Raw genomic sequence first — 14806 nt, forward strand, 5'->3', positions numbered from 1 at the left:
TAAACATTATTCCCTATTTTCAAGAGTAAAAAAAAAAGTCCTTGAATTGGATTTTCAAAGCGTTTCCATGACTGTTGAAGGTTTGTAGAAAAGATATATGAAGAGATACTGAGGTTTCATAAGGTAGGTAATGAGATACTGGCACGGACCTAAAACGAATCTTAACCAAAATCTATAGTAGCTGAGAAGAGGTAGTAATTATTAAAGTTTTGGATAGAAAGCTGCAGTGATTGTTTTCCCTTAATATATATTCAGATAATGGATATGTGTATGCTTTCCTTTGGAGAGAGAGAGAGAGAGAGAGAGAGAGAGAGAGAGAGAGAGAGAGAGAGAGAGAGAGAGAGAGAGAGAGAGAGAGAGAGAGAGAAATCAGAGGGAAGTTCATTTATTCGTGATCCTAAGAACTCTTTGGTATCGTGCTTATATAGCCTATCAGTTACTTATTTCCATATAATCATACCTATTACTAGTTTTATTAAGTTGAGGACATACGCTTTTGCTGCACGTGGCTTCAGTGCTCATCTCCGTCTCATTTACTTGTCATGCTTGGTCCTGCACGGCGGCCTTACTGGCACTGGGCTTCGTTCGGTTGGCACTCTTCCCAGATTTGACGCTTGTGATGGATTGAGGAGGAGGCAAACATAAATCTACGGCCCCCGGCGATATGTCCCTCAGTGTGGCCGCATTCCTCCCGTAGCCAAGTGATGGAGAGCCTAATCTGTCCCGCCTTGCAGCGCCTCCAGCAACCATCATTCTGTTATAACCTTCATTTTTCCCCACAGAATCGAGGTTTTGGCTTCAGGAAGGGTAGCGTGTGTGGGGAGGGTGGTGGTGGGAACTGTGTGTGTGTGTGTGTTCTCCCTCCATGAATACTAGTAAGTGATGGTAGTACAGTGGTTGTCGGCTAGTTTAAAGAACAGCGAGAACAATGTAGGAAGGGTTAAGAGAGAGGAAAACGACTAAGAGTGTTTCCAGGACTCCGGAACGACTTGTTATAATGATACAGAAATCTGGGAGGAAGAGGAGTACCGTCAGTCTTAAAAGTTTACTGAGAAATGGGAATATGAGTGATGTTTCCTATTAGGATTAAGTTATGAGTAGGGGCTGGGGAGTATCTTATTATATGATACATGGATATGGTGGGAAAAGGAGTATCGTAATCATCAATAGTTTACGAGGAAATAGTAGAAACGGGTAAGGACTTGAAAAAGTTGTATGGGGGAGACAGTTTCATCCACATACTCACATTCCCCAATTATTTTACTCGCTCATTACGTACTTTAAAGATGATGATAATATTATCCTTGCATCAGTTACCACATTCCTCGAACAATTTTGGAGTTGTGTGTATTTTAACTGAATCAATCTGACGGAGAGATTGAGGAGGGGGAGGCTAAAGAGCTAAGGTGGAACAGTACTAGGAACTGAGGTAGAATGTCAGAGTGTACTGGTAAAGGTCACTGTACCACTACAACCACTCACGACCCTGCTGGTCATTAGTCTTCCTTGTTTACTGGACTGGACAGCGTGTCAGTGAGGTGAGGTGATGCGTGGCGTGGTGAAGTGAGGTGAGGTGAGCCGAGATGAGGTGCCAGTCTCACGATGCTGGAAGGGGTTGTTTGTCTCCATTTTCTCTCAGACCCGTATTCCTCACTTGGAACTGTATATGCGCGGGCAAGTGTCTCAATAGGGTGTATCGAAACGGGTTCGAAGGGGGTAACTAAAGAAAGATTATGTTGGATGGTAAGCTGTATATATGGTATCTGATTTTTTTTTTTTTTTTTTTTTTTACGTCTTCGCCTGTAGCGCTGGTAGGCTTTCTTCGGGGGCCTGGTGCTCGGCCCAAGCCCGTCATGGCGCAGGCAAATTTTTTTTTATAGTGGCGCCATTTATGCTTGGCTCATGCTGTCCCTCGGAACTCATTTTTGATTCCCTTGGACGGTTTCTTCTAGAGTCCGGGTTGATGGGTGGTCTTCAGGACAGCATGTGGGTAGTCTTAGGCCACTCGGCGGTGATTGAAAAATCCCAGGTGGTAGCGGGTGGATTCGAACCGACGAATGGTGTACTGTGTCTCATATGCTCATATTGTGGTCCACCTTGGTCGCTGCACACGCACGGCCGAAGTGATTGCATATTTTTTTTTCTTTTATTCTCTCATATTCACTCTTTTTCGTTGTTTATTGTTTATCTTTTTTTTTTCTTAGTACTTAAGGTATTGCACTTGACTTACTTCTGAGCGCCATCTTTCCATCGTAATTTGTGTATTCCTTTTCATATTCGTTATGTGGCGCCTGCTATCTGTCCAGTAGTCGCACTTTTTCTTGTTTTAGCCACGTGGTAAACATCAAACATAAACAATAATCTATCTGTGTCAGTGCTTCTGTATAAGTAACCTTCGTATATAGTGTATTAAATCAATTTGTATATCAGTCTTGTATTTGTTGATAAAATTTCCATATGTAAATTTTCATCAGTCGTGTCATTATCGTTTAGCTCATTATTTTTTTTTATAATCGGCAACAACTCATTAGGATTTTCTGTCACGTCACCACAATAATAAGAATCTCATTATAATGTAACCTGAGTATGAAAGGCTATTTCCATTTTCAATTTAGTCCTCAAAAAACTAATTTACGCGTTGTTGTTTTGAACGACTTTGTAAGAAACAGAACTCCATGGCTCATTACGCTATATACCTATTCAAAGATAATTACGAAAACGAAATCGAATGCTGCATCCGTAACAGATAAAGCCTTCGAAATGAGCGGTGATCTTAAAGTACTGTATCAACATGTTTCTATGTTTAATTCAACGGTTATTACTATCTTCATTAAGTGTATCGAATAAAGAATAGCATACAAGATGGATAAGGTGATATGTGTTTAATTTTGTCACTCTAGCATGTTGAGTTTTTGTGGTTATAAAAAAAAAAAATGGAGTCACTGAGGCGAATTGGAACGACTGCAGCGCTACCGCGGCCTAGTGAAGCGTGCTGAGCAAAGGCTGACGAGTGTGGTAGGTGAAGTACGTGATTTTCGCAACTTCGTTTTGGTTTTAGGATAATGTTTCTTTTATAGTAGCCATCTCGAGCGAGGTTAATACATTATGTGTGCATTTTGCCTACCCTAAAGTACCTACTTCTGACAATATGTACAATTATAATTACTAATTTCTAAAGCACTAAAACATATCAAGAAATGTTAGGCTATCACGAACGCTATGTCTCTCACACGATACTAAACCAATCCTCACGTTAATATTTTTCCCACTCATCAGAAACGCATAAACAACATTGAAGTTCTGTTTATTATTATCATTTACCACGTATTTTTATCAATCATTGTTATTATATTTTACCATTGTTATTATTATTATATCTATTTTCAGAAGACATGTATGTACCTTCCAACACGAGGTGCAGGGCAGCGTTGTCTGGGGGCAGCATTAGGTCTGCCGCAAGTAGGTCGTCGGGCCTTACTTTAACAGTAAGGCGCGATGGTCTGAACCCCCACTGAACCTACATATGGCCCCAGTCAACGCCGCGCCACGCCTCCACCACCAGCACCCTCTCGGAAGCCCTATATCGTTCCTTCCACAACCGCCATTCATCGCCGCGTCGAATTAGGTAAGTCACCCGCTCCTCCATTTGGTCTATAATAGTGGTAGTTCCGAGTAGAATTACCTTTATGATGATTGAACCTCACCCCCTGTCTGTCTGTGTCTCTCTCTCTCTCTCTCTCTCTCTCTCTCTCTCTGTGTGTGTGTGTGTGTAATACTCCGAATTTGAAATAGTTATTTAATGATTACACTCACGAAGAACATGCGCAATACACTTAAACTTTGTCCCGTTCAAGACTCCAACTAAACACTAATAATTCTTCAGGTAAGAGCCCCAATTGCTCATCGTGGGACGTCGCGGGAGCTGCCCTTCAGTCCATCAATGTAGGTCCACGAAAACGCTAATACCTGTTGCCTTAGAGGTGCCACAGGGATGATTGTAGTGCGGCGATCCGTTTTATATTCTTTATTCTTTTATCGCGCGGGAAAGTGTTTTATAGTGGCGCCATTCTTACTTGGCTCATGCTGTCCCCCATATCTCCACTTGATTCTCATGAATTTCGCTTGAGTCTGGGTTGATAGTTGCTCATCGGGACAGCATGCAGGCTGTTTATTGCCACTAGGCGATGACTAAAAACGGTCAACTTTTATCGCCGGGCGGAACTTGAACCCGGGTCTCCGGAACACCATGCGTGTACACTGACCGCTCAGCCACCGCCTCTCCTTGCTTCCCCGCTTTCTGCCAGGTGGCAGGAAGAAGTGACTTTTGCCGAAGAACAAGACAGCCACACGCCTTCCACCGCCACGCATAACAGGTGAGTTTGGACGAGACACACCTGCCACTAATGCGATCCGAGACAGCCCATTAGTCATTGTCTATATTAACTAAATCCTTGAATATAAATGTTTGTTATCCAGAACTTAATAATTCATTACGTAGGTTCAGGTAGGATGTATAACAGCCATTCACTAAATCTCTGTTGTCAAGATTATGATTTACTACGGGACTGAGAAGTGATGAGGAACATGTTGCAGGGGAAGGATGCGGGATGCGGAAGGGGCTGCAAGAGAGGAACCCAGCAAGGAAAAAAAAGAACCACCGGTGAGTTGGGGTCTTTGGAGAAAAGTAAAGTCATGTACCTATTTGCTATGCACGGAAAATTCACAAGTATCTTCCCGGATGAGAGAGATCACTCTTCTGGCACCTATTTTATATAAAAGAACAACATGTAGCACGCTTGCATATGCTTACTTTACTATTATATATTATTTCCTTTTAGCTGAAGCTTGATTGTGTGTTTGTATATGTATTATCCCTATTGAATCGGTTACGTTCTTCTGATAACCCGAATCGAATGCTTATTGAATTGGTTGTTATATGCTGAATCGAATGTTTATTATGTTTTTCTGATTAGCTGAATTGAATGCTCTTTAACTAAACAGACGACAACATTGAGACTACATCTACTTTTACCCGACAGGATCGGCACATCAGAGGAGCCTGACGCTACGAATACAACAGAGGCTTGACGAGACGAGACGCAGAGACTGAAAGGGGAAATCCTGCCATTGTTGAGGGGACGAACATGTGCAGGGTAAGTCTCTTTTTCCCTTCCCAGCCTCTAATCCCGCCGGAGGGCCCCGCGTCCACGTGTCCCAGATTAGCCGAGGCAGACGTGAGGTGAATGTTTCGTGTTGCAGGCGTGGTGCTTGCAGGTGTGGGTGGGTGTTGTTTTTCTCTCCTCATCCTCAGCACTCTGTCGTCCTCCGCCTGCCGGTTTGTATGTATGTATGTTTTTCTCCGTCACACACACACACACACACACACACACACACACACACACACACACACACACACACACACACACACACACACAGTAACAAAAGCCCTACCCATACCAACGAAATTCAACGTATCAGGCTGAATTCGAGGTCGGTATACACAACCAAAATAATAAAACAGATAAACAAATGAAACTATTGACAGTGAAGAAAGTTAAATGGAAAAAGTCAACACCATAGCAGGGAAATGTTTGCCCGGTGCCGCTGATTCATAAGGGGACGTGAAGGTCAATGATGTAGACTAAACATTGTATTTTGTCTTCTATACATTGCGCCATATTGTCCGTATTGATTCTCGGGAGGGGAGGGGGAGGAGGAGGGGAGCTGGAAGCGAGAGGAGCGAGCGAACCACAGCAAATGGATAAATGAAAAAAAATTAAAGCTTACCATATCGCAAAATACCACCACTTGTATAGATATGAGAGCTGTGGTGGTTGTGGTGGCGGCAGCGGCGGTGGTGGGTGATAATGATGTAGATATTTCTGTTGCTGGTGCTTCCTGTTGGTGGTGATGAAGATAGTGGTGATGGACGTGGTGCAAGCGATAGTCGAGGAAGTGGCGGTGGTGGTGGAGGTGGCGAGTGGGCAGTTATATACTCGTCCTTGACTTGTCGTAATGTGATTTAGCCTAATTATATGGAAGGGCTAATTAGAATGATCATTGATTAGACTTGCATTAGTTCAAATGTATATTGCTTTCCTCTCCTCCTCCTCCTCCTTCTCCTCTTCATCTGGTTTGCTCCCCTCCTCTTTCATATTTCCACCCTTTCCTCATCTCCTTCCTTCTTTTCTTCCTCTTTCTTTTGTTATTTTCTCTTCTCTCCTGTGCTCTGCCTTTCTCTCTTCTTCCTCTCTCCTCATCATCTCTCTATCTTCTTTCCCTCGAGTTATTCCCCCGAGTATCTTGCCTTCCTCTCGTCTTCATTTTTCTTCCACGTCTTTTCTTTTACCTTCCTCCCCATATCATCTTTTCCTCTCCATTTTCTGCCCCCCCCCCCCCTCCCCCCTCCCCACAAACTCCAGTGGTGCAATCAACGAATCTGTTTACGTGCGTGTAATTTTGGCCAATTAGATAGGCGTTGGCAGTTCCACCTTTAATTGGTCCGAAGTACGACACCTGCGGCCGAATCGATGGGCGTTCAGGTGAAGGACAGCAGGTGTTCAGTTTGTGCGTGGGGTCGGTGGGTGTGGAAATTGAACTTTTATATATATGTACAGCTGTTGACATGCTTTGAACTCTTAGATGATAAACAATCAGAGTATCGGAGTGAGACAATCCAAGAATCGTAAAAAACTTTGCCGACAGAGAATAAGGTACTGAGATGAAATTAGAACCTTTACTGGGGAAGCATTGAGTACAATGGCATGGGACCGTCGGTGTGTAAATTGAACCTATAGAATAATGTACAGTTGTTGATATGCGTATAACTGATTATAGATGGACAACCAAAGTATCAGAGCCTTAACAAAGGAGACATGAAGACTCTCCCGTCAGAGTATCAGGCAGGAAAATGAAACTAGAACTTTCACTTGGGAAGCATTGACTACATTATCATGAGATTGTGGGGGTTGAAATTGAAACTATAGAAATATGAGCAGTCATTAAGATGCGTAAAACCAATTACAGATGGACAAAGATATTAACAGAGTAAGGTAAAGTAATGTTGGGGCCATAAGCTAAAGCTGCGCCTGGTAATACAAAATTCGTAGAAGATTTTGCTGACAGAAACAGATGGAGAGAGATGGAATTAGAGCCTTTGCTGGGGAAGCATTTAGTCCTACATTAGCATAAGGCAAAGAGAGAGAGAAAGAGAGGGAGAGAGAGAGATGGAAATCGTTGGTAAAGGCTTTTATTTTTTTTTATGTAGCTTAATGATACTAATGTTACTAATGATGATACTAATAATACTAATAATGATACTAATGTTAATGATGGTGATGATGATGGTATCAAGAAAACCGATCACTTGCTGCTTATTAATCGATTTTATTATAGTTTACTCTGTAGGTTCTTTCCGCGTCTAGTCCTCAACCCGCCAGCCAGACCACTCCCTACACCCCTCAATCCTCTTTCACCCTCCCTTCACTCCCACCCCATGTGACTTGCCGCGCGGACAGGTATCACCGGGTCACATTGCGTTTTGAGTATTACTGAGAGAGGATCGGTACTGCCTTTCCCCGCAACTGTGCACAATCCCATTTTCTTTCTTTGCGGTGTGCGGTTCAATGTGGGGACGTGTTCTCTTTATGTACTGCCTTTGTAGGTGTATTAGTTTTTCGGAGCGACGTCACAGATCAGTAAATAAAAGGGCGCTGCGTAAATAAAGTACAGGTAAGCCTTCCAAAGCCCGCCGCACCCTGAGGTATTAAGAGAAGAGTTCTGAAAAAACGGTCTTATTCCCTTTGAGATTTACTAGCGAGCGAGAGAGAGAGAGAGAGAGAGAGAGAGAGAGAGAGAGAGAGAGAGAGAGAGAGAGAGAGAGAGAGAGAGAGAGAGAGAGAGAGAGTCAGTCAGTCAGTTAGTCGTTGGTCACTCTCTCCCTAACTGAGAGTGCCTGAAGTGACATTTTATTAACAAACCCTAAACGATAAATTAATCCGTGGGTGTTATCAGTGTATTCATGGGATCATAGTGAGCCATACGTGCGGTGGGGAATGGTGGTGGCCCCGTGACCTTCAGCGTGAGGGTTAAAGAGAGGGGAGGAGAGAGGAAGGAAAAAGGGGAGGGGAGAGATGAAGTAGGCGTGGGAGGGAGAAGGATAGTGATAGGAAGGGTTGTGTAGGGATACGAAAGAGGTTGGGGAGGAGAGAGAGAGAGAGAGAGAGAGAGAGAGAGAGAGAGAGAGAGAGAGAGAGAGAGAGAGAGAGAGAGAGAGAGAGAGAGAGAGTTGACGTGGTAGGGAGAGGGATGGTAAAAAGTAGGGGTATGATGGATAGGAAAAGGTGACCATGCATGACTGGGAGAGGAGAGAGGAAGATGAGAGATGGAGTTGGTGTGGGAGAGAGAGGAATGGAATCGAATGGGTGTGGAAGAGAGCTGAATGGTGAATGGGAGAAGGGTCTTGGGGATAGGGAAAATGGAGAGAGGAGAGATGGAGTTAGCGAGGGAGGGAAAGGGATAGTAAGAGGAAGATGGGGATAAGCGGTGGGGATGAGGTGCCCATGAATACGAATATTAAACACGGAGGATAAATTCACATTCATATCTCAAATATTGAAAGTTGTTGCCGGAAAAAGTTGCGAAAACAAGTTGGCTTTAAATTATATCATATTATTTCTACCAAACGAGATTTCCCTGCTCATGTGCAGTTATGTGTTGACTGTTCAATGTTAGTGATAGTGTGTGTGTGTGTGTGTGTGTGTGTGTGTGTGTGTGTGTGTGTGTGTGTGTGAATGGATTGGATTGTTTGAAAGGACAGTAAAAGACAACGGGATTGCCCAAGATATGATTGAACACCCTAGAATAAAGTATGATAATGATATATAATAATACATGATGAGTTAGCTCACAAAAGGACATATATGTTGGAGAATCAGATAAGATCAGACAGAATGCGATACACCGTAAATCTCATTCGGACACACATTGCGTTTTACCTGGAAATGGTTTGCTTCACACGCGTCCTGACAACCACTGAACTAGTATTCTCTGCGGTATGAGGAAGCGAACAGGGGAGGGTCATGATAGGGAGAGGGGGCACATATTTGCGAAAGGCTTCAGCTTTTTCACATAATATTACAGGGTTGTTTGATTTAAATCAAATGATTAAAAAAAAATCATTGATTTAACTCAAGATTTACATTATATGATTTTTTTTTAATGTCATTGATTTAAATCTTGGTCTTATTACTGAGTAACAACATAGAATGTAAAAAATAAACAAAAAAATCACTCTCTAACTTTGACATCAATATTTTCCCTGTCAACTTCACAATTTTTTTCCCTAAGCTGGTTCGTTCATTATATATATCTTCAGTCAGCCACACATGGTCCGTCTAGTGTCCTGGAGCAGAACAAGACACTGTCCGCCTTTCTGATGGTATTTTGTTGAGGCAGAGTGATCGTTTCAAAGGTATTTTACAACATGAAGCACATGTTCTTTTATGTTGCAAATTTCCAAATCATGAGCCAATACATTTAGAATGTGTGCAGTGCTACCATGGGTTAGCAGCTTCACGTCATTTGTTTGTTGTAACTGTTTTCTCATCTTGTTGACATTGGCTGCATTAGATGCTTAAGTCTGTCCTCATATAATAAGTTTCTCACCCCTTGGATCTTTTTTTTATGCATCCATGGCTTAGTACAGTGGCTCCTAACCTTTTTTTTCAGGCGACCCCAATCATGCACCTCTAGACACGACCGCGACCCCACTAGTTTAGTTGTATATGTGTTATTATAACATAATAACACCTTGTTTAATATCTTTGAGGTCTTGGCGACCCCAGGAAAAGCGCTTGGCAACCCCACTTGGGGTCGCGAGCCCAGGGTTGGGAAAGGGGGTCTAGTGGTTAGCGTGCCTTGCTAGGAATCCGCGGCCCTGGGTTCGAATCCCAACCTGGGCAGTCAGGTGTGCCGCTCACCCAGCTGCTCATCCTCCCTTTCGGGCTGGTCGATAAATGGGTACCTGGGGAAACCTGGGGAAGGTAAACTGTGGTAACCCGGATGTCATGCTGACACTGTCCTGTTTTGGTTGGTCCCAGCCGATTGGTAGTGCAGGCAACTGTTTTATAGTGCCACCATCTTCCTTGGCTAATCCCCCCCCCCCCCCCATCAACTATAGGAAGTGGAAGTAAAGGTAATATTTGAAATATATACCCCTATTTTTTAACAAAAATTATTTCACTTACATACATGGATCATCCACAGCCTTTTCTGATACTTTCATTTGAAGCTGCATTCATCTTTCTTTGTGCAATTCAGTGAGGGCATGTCTAAAACATGACATGATCTGATGATACTCTTAAGAGACTAGACAGAGTTTTGGTGTGGTGCTGGCCAGTGGCTGGCTGGCTGCGGCTGGTCAGTTTTTGAACTGGCTCAAACAGCCAGCCAGGTTATTTATGATGATGGTATATGATACAAGTATACTCCAACAAGTGTTTGAAACTAATGTAGAGAATATAGAGGTCTACATTAATTTAATTATTTTCATAAATAATAAAAAAATCGATTTAAATAAAAAAAATCTGATTTTTTAATAATAAAAAAAAATCAACAACCCTGCATAATAATAAGGACAGACTTATTGGTGCAAGGATTAAATATAGGTGTTTGTGCATGGCCATGAGATTATGTATGTGATGGGGGTAAAGGGAAAGGGGGGAGCGGGTTTCGAAAACTGCTTTTTTTATCCTCCTCGAATGTTTAATATTACCTCGCTTTTTGTTTCTCTCTTTCATTTGATGGTGAGTCGTGTACGAACCTTTCGCACTGTTGCAATTTATTTATCAAGGCGTCGAGTGATTGAGGTCAAGGACGCTGTTGACTGGACATGTCAAAAAAGGTTTCTTCATATCATCCCACCTTTTCCCTCCACACGCAATCATCGTGTATCAGTGAATATACCGAACACGTAACATGCCTTCAGTAGCTTGGTTAGATGTGCTCGATTTCCATTACCTGTAGTGGGTCTGTGAGCATATATTTTTTTATATGAATTGGATTTATGAATAGGGAGGAGAGATGTTTGACAACTTACTAAGGTGTCATTGGGTAGGCTAATTGGCCTCTTGTAGTCTCCTTACCATCATGTGCATCCTTTTGTATCCTTGTGGACTGGCAAATAAACAACTAAGGGCAAGGTTTTAATGTCGTCTCTGTTTATTATGCTCATCGGATTTAGTCTCCAAGAAATTACCTAAAGCAACGATACCAAGTGCAAGAGGAAAACTATGAGTAAGGCTTTTGTTTCCTCTTAGCTTATTTCTGCTCATCAGCTTTAGTATCCAAGAAGTAATGTGAAGCGAAGGTATCAGTTTCAAGAGACCGCTTTAACACCTCAGCAAGTTGTGGGTGTGACAGGCGAATCGATACTATAGAAATGATTTAGGAAGGGAAAGATGTCTTGGGTTGAAGTTTCCCGTGTAGGAGTGCTCTTCAAACTTCTTTTGCTACTGAGCTTGATGTTTTATCTTGTCCTCACGTCGTTGTGGCGAGACTTTGATAGCACTAAGTTAACCAAACGCTTACCATTATAAATCATTAGGAGATTTAATAATTCATTACATAAAAATTCTAACGCCTACAAAATTCTGCAGTGTCACAAGTTTTATTGGAACTTAGTTGATACCCTACCTATTCATACTAACTTAAAGAGCGAAGCGAAGAAAGCCAGTGCATAAATAAAATAAAAAGTCGTAAAACCGTATTCACCCAAGGACAATCAAAGTAACGGAGTGGCTGCCCTGAATTAGTAAAAGTCAGGCTGAAAAAACAAGGCAGAGTAATAAAAGTATAACCTTTTGCCGATGCAGAACGTAGTAAACTAAGCTAGCACGATATAGGGATAAGCGGAGAACGTTAGAAAAACCTTTTGTTCTGCCGTGGACAAATCAAATCCGGCTGCATCTAAAAGATGGAGTGATCGAATCACTTCGTCTGGCTGTTCTCTGTCTATTAGTGAAGTGTCGAGGCAGTGCGCAGTCTTCCGCTTCGCTGTTGTGTTGGGACTTTTCACCGAAGAGGAGCCTTTGGGAAGCTCCTCGGTGGGTGGCTGCAGACAAAGGCCCCTCCGACGTATATTCCCATTAGCAAAACACACACACACACACACACACACACACACACACACACACACACACACACACACACACACACACACACACTCTCTCTCTCTCTCTCTCTCTCTCTCTTATTGTTCATGGAGAGTAAGAATCGATAGCTACTACTCTGTATCACCTCATCCTCCCTTTAGTTTAGACATCCTAATGAGGCAAGAATGGAACTCTCGTCTAGCTGATTGTTGTCCGTAATGAAGCTAAGCCTTTTAGAAGTGTTTTTTGACAGGCCTTCGCGTTGCACCTGCGCCTCGCCACGTGACAAAAGGGATTTAAGAGGACAACAGAACCCTATGTTTTTTGAGGCAGAAGGACAACAACCTCCAACGAAAAGCAATATAAGTTTTCAGAGGACGATAATACAATTTTCTCGCTGCTCAGAAGGTAATAATCGTTTTTAACTTGGAGTCACAGCTTTTTTATCGTCGGCCATGAAAGGTAATCATCTTAAACGGAAAACTTTGATCGCTTTTTAACTTGCCAGTGATTCGGTTTTGTCATCGCGTCAGAATAAGCCTTACGCCATCATCCGTCAGCGGGAAAATAATGCGAGACAGCGAGGAGTGACGAGAAGAGGCAAACTTGCAAATAAAACAACAGATCTTGAAAAGGATCACGGAAAAGACTTCACACTTCCCCCACCTCTCTCCATCTCCATCCTATTCTCCCCCACGCCTTTGTGTCACTCTCCTTTCCTTCTGTATATAATTCTTAACCCTCCTACCCCAGCCTCCTCGATCTTTGTGTCTCTGCTACCCCCTCCCCCCCTCCCCAGCTGCGTCTCCCTCCCTGGCCTTGTATTTTCTCTTTCCTCGCCTTTCACAGTGGCCTTTCTCTCTCCTTTATTGTTCACCGGGACAGTACTGTTGCCTTCCTGCTGCTACCTTCAATGGGGTGGGGGTAGGGGTACGGCCTAAGTAAGACGCCTCAGGTAACCGGAAGGAATATCTTTTTTCGGTGGACTATTGAGGTTTATTTACTAAGATTTCCAGATGAAACAGAAATAATACGAGTACTTTTTTTTGCGGTTGATGAGATAAACAAGAATTTTTATGATTATTTTTTTCATTAATGCCAGGGTTACGAAGCTTGTCCATGTTTTTACCATTATTATTATCATTATCCTTTTTCCTCCTCCTCTTCTTTAAAGCCTACTCATTGTCATCATCATCATCATCATTATTACCCTTTCCCCCTTCTTCTCTTCCTCATCCCTACTATAAAAAAAAATAGTAACTTCGTCATCAACTTCACCACAATCAACCCAACCGTCTCTATAACTACTATCATACCATACCGCCATTACCACCGTCATAACCACAACCACCATCACAACCACCACCACCATAATCATCATCATCATCACCACCACCACCACCACCATTACAACCACCACCACCATAACCACGAACACCACCACCACCATCACAACCCCCACCACCATCACAACCACCACCACCACCACCACCATAACCACAATCACCACCACCACCATCCCAGCAGGAGTAGGGGCACCTTCATCAGCGTTATCAGCAGCAGTCCTTCACAATAGAGGGTACAGGGGGGAATGGACCCGTCCTGCTTATCTCCCCTCCTCAGACGGTCGCTCTCCGCGAACTCACTCATTACAACTTCACCTTTCGTCAGTTAAAAGCTTCATCACCCATAGACGAGAATGACTCAAAGGAAGGGACGGTGTGACGAGATACGTGAGACATGGACGTAAATAACTGGTCTGTATTAAGGCAAGGAAGCGGACAGGGCGACTTTCATTTCTAAACTTTGTCGATGTATATCTTTCTTTCCCATAGACAAGGAGGATCCAGTGGTTTGGGGGACAAGGGAGGGTGATAAGCAAGACAAACAAATAGCTTTTTTTTTTTTTTTTTTTTTTCGGACAGGGCGACCTCCACTCCTAAACTTAGTCATTGTAAACCTGTATTTCCCATAGATAGAGATGACCCACTGATGTATGGGAAAAGAGAAGTGTGGCATGGCATGATAAGCGAGGCAAAGATTTAAGTAGGTTGTCTATTATATGGCAAGAAGGACAGGGGGTGACTTTCACTTCTAAACTCTGTCGATATAAACCTTTACTTCCCATATGCAAGGATGATTCACTGTTGTAGGGGATAAGAGAAGGGTGCCATAGCGTGATAAGCGAGGCTAAGAAATAAGTAGGCGGTCTATAATAAGGGAAGAAATCAGACACGGTGACTTTCACTTCTAAACTTTGTCGATTTAAACCTTTATTTCCCATAGAAACTGAATATTTAGTTTTTCAGGGGGAGAAGGAAAAGTACCTTTTCGTGACGAGTTGGGGAGATTAAAAAGTAAGCGGCCGGCAAGTGGTTGAAGCGGTAGAGAAGACAACTTCCATTACTAAACCCACTTAAGAAAGATAGAGAAAGTATTACACTCACTCCTAGAATCACAGCATTCAACATAATTAAAAATCGTACTCTCTGTCTACCTGTCAACCATATGCCTAGACCAGGTGTTCTTAAAGTAGTTTCTCAATACGTTTAGGGGATATGGAAACGGGTTCATCATGATATCCAAAACTAGCTGAGTGAAAGGGGAATATCGTGCGTAGTTGGATAGTTCCGCGGGACTGGTAACTGCAGAAC

Source organism: Eriocheir sinensis, chromosome 27 (genome assembly GCF_024679095.1).
Source record: "Eriocheir sinensis breed Jianghai 21 chromosome 27, ASM2467909v1, whole genome shotgun sequence".
Taxonomy (NCBI): domain Eukaryota; kingdom Metazoa; phylum Arthropoda; class Malacostraca; order Decapoda; family Varunidae; genus Eriocheir; species Eriocheir sinensis.